This window comes from Mustela putorius, unplaced genomic scaffold (assembly GCF_011764305.1).
Source record: "Mustela putorius furo isolate JIRA1106 unplaced genomic scaffold, ASM1176430v1.1 tig00000228_pilon_pilon_pilon, whole genome shotgun sequence".
Lineage (NCBI taxonomy): Eukaryota > Metazoa > Chordata > Mammalia > Carnivora > Mustelidae > Mustela > Mustela putorius.
The window spans coordinates 35,126,520-35,137,493 of NW_025421322.1; positions in this window are offsets into that span (position 1 = coordinate 35,126,520).

Genomic DNA, 10,974 nt, shown 5'->3' on the forward strand with positions numbered 1-10,974 from the left:
ATTTCCTTGAGAAAACATAAACAAATTAAAAACAATCAGTATCATTAATAAAAGAATGTGGAGAAAATGTCTATCACCAGCAAGAAGGCATCTGCAGAGGGAAAGGGCATGCACGGCACGGGAGGGCAGAGCAGGGGGTAGGAGAGAGGAAGGAGGCCCGCGGTTCCCCCAGGTAATGTTGATTCAAAACAAGGGAGAGTTTTCCCTGAACCCTACGCTGAGAGACCTGGTTAATAGAGAGCCCATCACACAGCGCCCTTTGCGATGTGACCCTCCCGGGCGCCAGAGAGCAAGTCAGAGCCTCTGCCACAGGTCTCTGTGTTCATTCTTTTCCTCTGTCCCCCTGAGTCAGGGAGCAATAATTCTTTCTAAGCTGGCTCCTGAACACGCAGTTAATTTAGATCTATTGAGTTTACAGGGATTACCTTGCTTCCTTTGTAGTAAATAAAGCCGTAAACAGCTGGTGAAATTGATTAATGACTCCAGGCGAGCGGCAGCATTTAATCAATGGCAAAGCTGTTCACTGGGTGCAGCCCAGAGCAGAGAGGAGCCCAAGGCGAGGAGTCCAGCCTTGGACATTCCGAGGGAGCCCAGGCACGAGCTGCAGCCTGGGCAGGGCAGCAGAGAAGGGTCTCTAGATTGTATTCATCCAATCTAGACAGTGGTCTCATGGGTCTCCTCATCATATTTTGTTTAGCTGGCGATGATTGTTTGAATTATTATTTTTTAGCCACTATAATTATAAGGAAAACAAGAGAAGAAATGCAAAAAGATAAAACAAAATGAAATACAAACAAACAAACAAACAAACAGATCTAATCCAAAACAAATTGAAGTATTTTAATTTTCTGATGCTCATATCCTCTTTCTGGTGATACATCGACATCATTTTTGCATTTTTAAATTTTACTCCCTTTCAACCCATTCTCCCCGGGCAGAGACACTGTCTAAAAATGCCAATTTGGTCACACTGTGCTCTGCTTATACTCTGCAGGGACTTCTTTAGGATCTTTAGAATAATTCCTCAACTCCTTAGTAGGCCAGACAAGCACAGCCTTCCATGGCGGGTTGTCTCATCTCTTGGACATTAAGTCTCACCACTATCCTTATTATTTACCAGGTTCCTGCCACACGGACTTCGCAGGTTCTCAGTCCTCCTCTGGGTTTGCAGGCCATGCTAGAGCTCTGTGTCCTGCTTTGTCCTCTGTTCAGAGAATTCTCCCTCTATTCATTCCGTGAGGATTCCAAGGCAGCACACACATGTCCGGACCGTCTCTGGCCCCAATTCAGATTAGATTCTTCTCATAAAACTATCTCGGGGAAGCCTGTACTTTACTTTGCTCTACCAGAGTAAGTTCTCTGTCCTTGTTCCACCCAGACTATAAGCAGCCTGAAGGTGGACGATATCTACTTATGCATCATTGTATATGCAGTCCCTGGCAGAATGGCTGGATCCTAGGTGAATCACACGTAACTATTGAACTTAATTATAAAGACACATTTTTATATTCTGCCTTTTTCATTTAGCACTGCATCATAAACATCAGACGTCAGTGATGTGTTCGATCGGTTGCTTCCTATTCTCTTACTATCAAAGAGACTTAACTGATTTTTCTTAATCATCCCCTTAGAGTTGGATGGTTGATCTTCATCCTTTATTTTACTTTTTTAAAGATTTTCTGTATTTATTTGAGAGAAAGTGGGGGAGGGGCAGAGGGAGAAGCAGACTCCCTGCTGAGGAGGGAGCCTGAATGAGGGCTCCATCCCAGGACCCTGGGTTCAGGATCTGGGCTGAAGCAAGATGCTTGACTGACTGAGCCACCCAGGTGCTCCCAGCCTGTATTTTATAATGTTTAAATTTTAACTTCCTGTGACTGACACACTTAAGAATTATTTCTAGGGGAAATGGGTGAAATTGAACAGGATATTTTCTTGGTTGCATCATTAGTTGAAACACAGTCACCACAGGACTTGCCACGCAGCAGGCTCGCCGGCAGAATGAGCTCGGCCAGCAGGCTTGGGAAATGGCAGAAAGCACCAGGCAGAATGCTCTCCATCGATTCTTCTAGACGCCACGGGTGGGGACAGACTCAAATTCTGACTAAGTGGGATATCCACCACAGACTGTATGCAAATAAAAGGCAGTGGCTGTGTTCTAATACAAGTTTATTTACAAAAACAGGGGCAGACTGTACTTGGCCTTTGGGCCGCGTTTTGAGAACCTTTGGTCAAGAGAATTGAATCAGATGTTATTTGTAAAATGCTTAGCTCAATGTCTGGAACAGAGAAAGTACCTAATAAATTAGTAGTTATTATGGAGATTATGGTGATGATGATGATTGGCATCTGTGATTCTACTGGGGTCACCTACCATCATCCTGCGATTTCTTGGATTCTTTTTTTTTTTTTTTTTTAAGATTTCATTTATTTATTTGACAGAGAGAGATTACAAGTAGGCAGAGAGGCAGGCAGAGAGAGAGAGGAGGAAGCAGGCTCCCTGCTGAGCAGAGATCCCGATGTGGGACTCGATCCCAGGACCCTGAGATCATGACCTGAGCCGAAGGAGGCGGCTTAACCCACTGAGCCACCCAGGCACCCTCTTGGATTCTGACATCTGTAATAATGGACTCTGGTGGCTCTTTCTGCCACAACAGCTTTGCAGAGCATGATATTTCCCTCAACAAAACTCAGTAACTCCCCTCTCTTTAGGTATATTCCCTGATCACACAACAATTCCTAGAGTCCTTCGCAAATTCCAACCCTCTCAATTTGGATGCATTAGTTTAAAGCGTATAATTACTTCTAATTGGATTCACGGTCAATGTGCTGCAGCACTATTAGAGGCATAATCGATAATCACTCTATGGAGCAATTCTAGCTCAATACCATCTCCTGCACAAGCCTTCTGATCAGCTGAAATTTGACTACATATTAGGTAACACCCAACAAATGAGATCTGTGGCGTTGCACTCAGCCTGTGATTACTGCTGGATTTTCCATCTGCTTCAGTGGAAAATTCTTGGCCACATGCACAAGGAGAAGAAACTTGAAGCAAGGTGTAGAGACAGGAGAGTTGATGCTCACCTTCTGTGTTCTTATGGTTGCAGAGGCAGAACATAACATGGGTGTATAGTAAAGGAAAAGCCACAATTAAATTTATTGATGTATTTAGTTCAGCAGACCTCAGGAAAGGTCTTCAGGGTTTGTTTGGGCTAATCCTAAACCCCTTTTAGAAGCACCAGAATACGTCCAGCCTTCTCCTTACTCAGAAAATTTCATACAAAAAGAGAGTCCTTGGTGCCATCAGCCCTCTTACCCACTCTCCAGCAACCTCCTCATGCAAGGAGCAAAGATATTGATCTTATCCTTGACTATTCTAGCTCTGCAGTCCTTTTATTTTTTCCAATTATCAATTAAAAATAATTAGCCATGGAGGACTGGAACTGAAGGCAGGAGAGGTTCTGAGATTCTAAGAGTCTGAGATTCTGACTCTAATACTCAACAGTTCTGCGACCTAGGTGACCCACTCTGGGCCTCTTAATCTAGGAGGCTAGATTAATGCAAAGGTCACTCTAGTTCTAGCCAGCTGGGTTAATAAGTGGTTTCTGAACCTGTCTTGCATGCATAAAGGGGTGTATGCATCTTCATGAATTAACGAGAATTGGAACTACCACAAGTTGAGTATAATCAAAGTTGAGAATGATTTGAAGTATACATTATTTTATCAGTTAATCCATCCTTTTTATAGGAAATTTTCTTATATAAACATTTTTCATAAGTTAAATGGAGCCAGATAAGTAAAGTCGATGAAAGAATCAAGTAATGTATTACCAAGTAACACATTATCAAGTGACATGATCTTTGTTTTGGTCTGAAATTTTCACTCTGAATCCACTTGGTTGTCTAGAATCTTGAAAAATTGCCTCTTGTTTGCTGGTTCCTGTTTCTTTGGGCCCAAGCTGGTAGTCCTGGTCCACCAACCCCTGCATGAGGTCAGCTACTGAGAGGTTGGCCAACCAGAAATGATGGGCTTGCAGAGGAAACCTCTTCCTCCCTGTCAGCTTCCCCATGTGCCTGACTGAGTCAGAGTCACCCTGCTCTCAGGGCCACTCTGCTTAAGCCTGCCTACTACATACACCACCAGACGCTTGATACTAGATTGCTCTCCACCAAACTTTTAGGCCCTCTCTTTATGTATTTCTCACTGGAACAGAAAACAGGTTTGGAGTTACTTCCAAGCTGTGGGATCTTGGGAAAACCACTTATCTTCTCTGAGGCTGATTGCTTATCTCTGAAGTGGGCAGGATCCTGGCACTTTCCTCCCAGGGCACTCCCAGAAGCAAAGGTTGCAGAGCTCCTGACACATGGTGGCTGCTTAGTAAGTGGTGACTTGGTCCTGGTGGAGGTTGATGCCAGTTGCTCCTTATTGGCTCTCTGCTGCTTTCGTGATGGGGGCCATCCTCTCTTTTACCCCTTTGCTATAAGGTCAGTCGTCCTACTTCATACTTCCAAACCTTCCAAATTTACACAGACCCAAGGAAACAAATCCAGCAAGCACATAAGTTAATTAAGAAAATGAACCAGATCAAAGGAGGCAGAGGTAGTTAGGAAGGAAAAAAGAGACTCGGGTTCAAAGTGTGGGTGTTAATTACTTGCTCTGGGTTTATAATGCCAAGGGGGTCCATCAACCGGAATACAGAATGGAATGAAATAAATTAGCAGAGAAACTCCGCCTTGTTTTGACTCTCTGTAATAGGCCAGAGTCCTTGTGAGTTATTGATAGCATGTAAGGAAGCCAATTTACTCAGAAACTGAAGGGGTCCTTGTAGAAACCTTTTTAAGGATAAAAGCAGTCTTCATGGAAGCAACTGGGAGCTACGTCATAGGAATGGATCACCATGACTCATTCTTGAGGGAAGTCATGCTGTAAGAGTGGGAGTACATAGGGTGATTGTAGACTGGAGGGCTGAACAGAGCAGAGAAGATGAGCTGAGTGGAGATCCTGTAGCCAGAGATGGAAGCCGAGATCTTCCTTCACTTGCTCTGTGACTTTGGGTAGTTATCTCACCTCTCTGGGTCTCGTATCTTTATTCTAAATGAAAGACAATGCATGGCCCATATAACCTTCGGCCCTCTTGTGAGGATCAAAAGCAAGAAAGGATTTTTAGATTTGTTAAAAACCTTAAGATCTGAGCAACTTCAATGATGAGGACATTGGTAGTCCTGATGGAGATGATGTTGGAAAGGATTCAAGACCAGGCTGATGTGAAGCTGAAGTTAACTCGTAAGTGTTACAACCAAAGGACAATGCCAGGGCCTATTATGTTCCCCAAACACTGTCCCCCTAACTCCCTGGTGCCTCCATTGTTTACCTGCATATAGTACATAATCCTTGATACACACAGTTTCTTTACTTTCATTGCATTGCTGTTGTGTTTTCTGTCCATTCAACAATCTCTCATTCCACTATTTCCAGTAACCCACCCAGTTTTTCTTGGGTAAGTGTCAGGGAATAAAGGAAAGGATCAATCATGCACTGGGCTGTGTGCAAGGCCAGGAGCTGTGTATTCCTCACACTACTACATCCTTTCAGCAAAATGATGAGATAGACTATTTTATTAATCCAACTTTGCATATGAGAAAAGTGAAGCATGTCCAGCATGATACAAGTATTAAATTGGAGTCCAGAGTTACATTCACATCTGTTTCATTCGTATCGATAAATAAGAAGCTCTTTTAATGTGTTTAACCTTGTTCTGTTCAGATAAGTTCTGTTTTACACTCTTCATGGAGAAGTAAGGATGCTTTGTAAAAAGATCGTATTTCAAGGCCCAAAGCTACGCCTTGAGTCTTCAGGGAAAAAGAGTTTTAGTCTTTAGTCTAAAGGCATATTTGTTATAGTGAAGGGTTTGCCTCCCCCAGAAATTAACCACCAGTACTAGTAAGAATCTTTCAGGTCAACTAAAGAGCATGTTACTTTGATAGATACTGGTGGTATAACCATACACTTGCGTTGTCTCCCCCACCTGCTGCTCACCAAGACCTATTTTCACCAGGAGCTGTTTTCAAAGTTAGTAGTCTTGTTTGGGTTGTGCTGTCTGCTTGAAGAAGTGACGGCTTTTGGAAGCAGACTTCACCCTGGAAGTGATTTGTAGACACCATTGATGGTTCCTTCTGATAAAGGTGCAGTGGGGCTTCCCATGTTAATGTACAAGCCTCTTAGGAAAGTCAAGACTTAAATGTGATTTTCAGTTTCTGAAAACAGATGAGATCGTGCAAAGCCTTCTAGAGAGAAGGAAGGATAGAAACGGTCTAAAAAGCAGTGATTGATAACAAAGGTTGAAAGTAATGTTTTCCCAAGCATGCAGGCATTCTGCGGGAAAATTAGGTCGTACAGTCGATGGGGGTTCTATGGACAAGCAGATGTGATCTAACTCTTATTTCAATCCTATTAAACACTTGTAATAGCGCAGCACTTCTCCAAAATTCCTGAATTTAGACTTGCTCCTAAATTCAGACTTGCTGCCTCGCTCCCCACCCCTCCCAGCAGTGACTCTTGGTTCCTTCTCTGCTGTACTGATTAGTGAGACATAACCAGGACCCATGGGAGCAGTCTGGGCAGGTGAACCTAGGAGGGGACTCTTAGAAGGACTGCCAGTGGGTTAATCTGTTATTTTACATAACAAGTGGTTTAGAAAAAAAAAATGATTTATTTACAGGTCTGGATTGCATGTTTTCACCTCTCTTTTTGGGTCTTCCTGTGTCAGCCTCAGGAACATTACCCAGTGATCCTTAGTTTATGGAGGAAACACACACACACATATCCCCCTGGAAGTGTCTTGTATTCTTGCTTCTGAGAGCATCTACTAAGTAACTCCTATGAGCCAGATCTCCAATAAGTGTGATTTGAAAACAAACAGTATGGGGCGCCTGGGTGGCTCAGTGGGTTAAGCCTCTGCCTTCAGCTCAGGTCATGATCCCAGGGTCCTGGGATTGAGCCCCACATTGGGCTCTCTGCTCAGCGGGGAGACTGCTGCCTCCTCTTTCTTGCCTGCCTCTCTGCCTCCTGGTGATCTTTATCAAATAAATAAATAAAATCTTTAAAAAATTTAAAAAAAAGAAAACAGACAATATATACACATTTGCTTGTTTTCAAATCACATTTTCCAAATCTCATCATGCTAATATGTATATTATATATGTATAAAATATACATATATACATACATATATATATACACATACACATATGTATGTGTGTGTGTATGCATGACATATATATGGTTGCTAATCTCAAGGAGCTAAGAATCTGATGTAGATGGAAGAAAGAGAAACAAACAAAAAATAATCATTTATAAAACCCTGTGAATAAGGGAATAAGCCTAAAGGCATAGAAAGGATATACAACCTTCCCTAGGTGAGAGCGTTCTAGAAACGAGAAACTAGCTTCACTTAGTAAACTGAAGAAGACTCATATGAACTAGTTTCAAAGAAGCTTCTAGATCAATGTAATTACATTACTGTTGGCTCGTGTGAAACGGAGGTCTTCCCAATGGGACTCGGAAGATTATGTGCTTCCTTTCAAACCTCCCTGGCTTTATTCTCTGATTTAGATTCTGCATTTTGGGTAACATAATTAAATTACTCTCATGTGGGCGTGACTGAGTCTGTTGAAATAAACCCAAATGCAGGCAGTTACTGATTTCTCTATAAAACATGAGTATTTTAATTGCTGTGTAAATTGTTAATAATCTGTAAGTATTAGTTTTGTTTAAAGTATTAGTTTTGTTCAATGAAGAATAAGATTTGGACAACTACCATTTCTAAGTTGAAATACACTCGCGTCTTCCCTAAATATCATAGTTATCAATCATGTTTGACGTGATCAGAGGCTGCTTGTTAAAGTCTTAGCTGATTTCAGCCTCTCCCATTCTCCTAATGATGGACTTCTGAGCTGTGCTTATGCAGAGGGTTTCCATATCTGGATTTTTCTATAAAAAACTAAATTTGCATAGCGGTATTTGAATTGAAGATCGTATTTTGGTGTTTACAGGGGAATGGGAATGAATCCCAATTCAAGGAACATGAAAGAAATGTTCTTACCTTTTATAGTTTCCCAGCCAGAAAACGATTCTAACAGGAGGGTGGGGAAAGCGTAATGAGCTCTGCTAAAGTAAGTGTTCACAGAAGGAACAGGTAACCCCTGCTAGTTAAAGTTCTATAGGCTACGTAGACATGGGCCATTGACAGCGCCTGGTGTACAGTAGCTGCTCACTAACCCATTTTAAATGAGTGAGAATGGATTGACTTTGCAGTTCTTTGATGATTGCAGTTCACTTGATAACACCTCTGGTATTTATTAGAGATATTGCCAAAGATTGACTCATTCACTTCTTTGCAGCTGCTCCCTTGTCCAGCCATATCAAGGCACTGACAATCATTCTAATAGTCCCTTTGAACATGTTCAAGAGTACGTCATGGCTGGGCTCACACCCTCTCTCTCCTTCCCTGCCAGCTCTATGGCTTAACTTGTGCTCTAAGGAAACCCAAACTGCTGTTGCGTCACTCACTGATGCAGTGTTTGATTCCCTGACGGAGTCCCAGATGTCTTTCCCTCCTTGCTGGTGGCTCTCTGATTCCTTCTTTCTCTAGAGGCACAGTTCATGCCCCAAACCCTTTTGATCTGACTTGCCTTGCCTGCCCCTTCTCAGCCCTTGTTCCAGACCCTCTCTTACTCATTCTCCGTATTAGAGCTTCCATTCACTCCTAAGATGGGATATCTGAGAAGGGGAATCCAGCTCTGATTTTTATTCTGCTCTTACGCTCGTGGTTACAGCACATTCTGGATTTGTTCACACTTCTTTCTGTGTCCGTGCACTGGGGGAGCTCCTGCCACACTGCCCTGAACCTGACCATGCCATGTTTTAGCCAATGGGATAAGAGCAAACATGACAGATCCCAACTTAGAAGCTGCCTTCGGGCCTGCCTTCCCGAGGACACATCTCTGAGTCACCCACATGTGACGGACTGCTGCCATTCCATCCTCCCCCATCCCCCATCTGGAGTAAACTTTTGGGCCCTGGCCTCCCAGCTTCATCTGCTCTGGCCCTTCCAGCCATTGCCCTTGCCTTGGTCCTGCCTTCAGCAGACACTGCAGACAACAGCTGACCGCGGAGTCCCTGCCACATGCTGCTGAAGGTGCCTCCAAAAAAGAAACTGTAGACAAGTTGGAAAGAAACAACTTGAGACGCAGAGATACCTCTGCAGAACGATGACCTGATGTCCTGTCTGGTAATGAGGGATCAAGAGAATGAACAGGCATGGGGGAGGCATGAACTGTGAACCATGGATCTTAGCGTGGGAGAGGCCAGCCCACTGCTGAATCAGCTCTGGGCACGGGTGGCCTCACACATCCAGGAAAGGCAGGCTGAGGAGAGGCATACCCATCACCAGAGACAGACTGCGGCATCCAGATTCACTCCGTGTTAGGACATCTTGTACAATCGGGCAGCATAAATTGGGTCAAACCCTTACAAGAGCTGAAGTTTTATAGCACAGGGGAAGAGAGCTTTCCCAGTGTCAGACTTCAGCTACTGACTTAATGCTGCTTCATGTTAATTAAGCATATTAATACAATTCAAATGTAGGAGAATCTGTATAGCTCTTCAGATTTTCCTCAGAAGGGCTAAAAGCAGGAAGGTGCCAATGCACACACATACACACACACACACACGGGGCTCAGAAGCAACTTTTTTAAACAATCTGCACCCACTTTGCCACACATTGTGGGTTACACAGAGACAAGCACCAATCAGATTTGTGGAGTAAACTGATCTGATTTGAGTGTCAATAATCCCATTTCCTAGTTAGCATGTGGGATTAAAAAAGCAACTTCAGCATTAGAAGTTCTGTTTCCTGAGAAAATGAAGAGACAGGTTAGCTCAGACAGTGAGTCTGAGGACTGAGGTAAATTAAAAGACACATGCACACACCCAAGTACAGTAGGAGGGACCAACAAAAATGTGTTACTATTACTATCACCTGTGCATTAATACAATAAGTAATATTTTTATTAAAGATTTTATTTATTGAGAGAGAGAGAGAGAGAGAAAACACAGGCAGGCAGAGGGACAGAGAGAAAGAAACAGATTCCCCCCCACATGCAGCTCAATCCCAGGACCCCGAGATCATTACCTGACCCGAAGGCAGATGCTTAACCGACTGAGCCACCCAGGTGCCCTCATTCTGGGCATTTTAAAACAGCTCGTCATTTTGTAACAGTTTTCGGGAGAAGATCATAAAAAGAAAGCAATATTCTGACCTACCCGCCAACCCATGAAGACTCCTCACCCCGATGTCTATTGGTATGACGGCCATGCGGATTCATTTTTCTCTGTTCTCTTGACTGTGAAAACAGAAATGATCAATCACCTTTTCCCACAACAGAGCTGAGTGGAGGCAGCTCAGAGATGAATGGTTGAAGAACATGAGAATGATGACATTTACATATACATATGTGAGGAACACTTTAAAATTGCTTTCAGAAGAAAGGACAGAGAGAGAGAGAGGGAGAGAAAACAAAAATCTCCCTACTGAAAATTTTAAAACATGCTGACTTCTTTGTAGCAGAATTGTACCCCAGGTTGATGCTATTCATAATAAATTATATGGTGGTGATTTATTTATACCAAATGTTTAAGAAACTTGCCAGATTGATGAAAAATGCATAGGTGAGCACTTTAGTCTGACGCCAGACATAAGATGAGGAAAGGAAGAGCCAATGTGGAAAGAAAGGGAGGAAGGGGGCGAAGAGGAGGCCTAGGGGGTGGTGGAACGAAGGGGGAAAACAAAACTTTTATGATTACAACCTTACGAAGAACGTGAGCAAGATTTTCATGGAGATGTCCCCAGTCACACGTTCCTAAGATGGTGATAAGCTGTAAGTTCCAGGATGGACCCAAGGGCACTGAGCCAG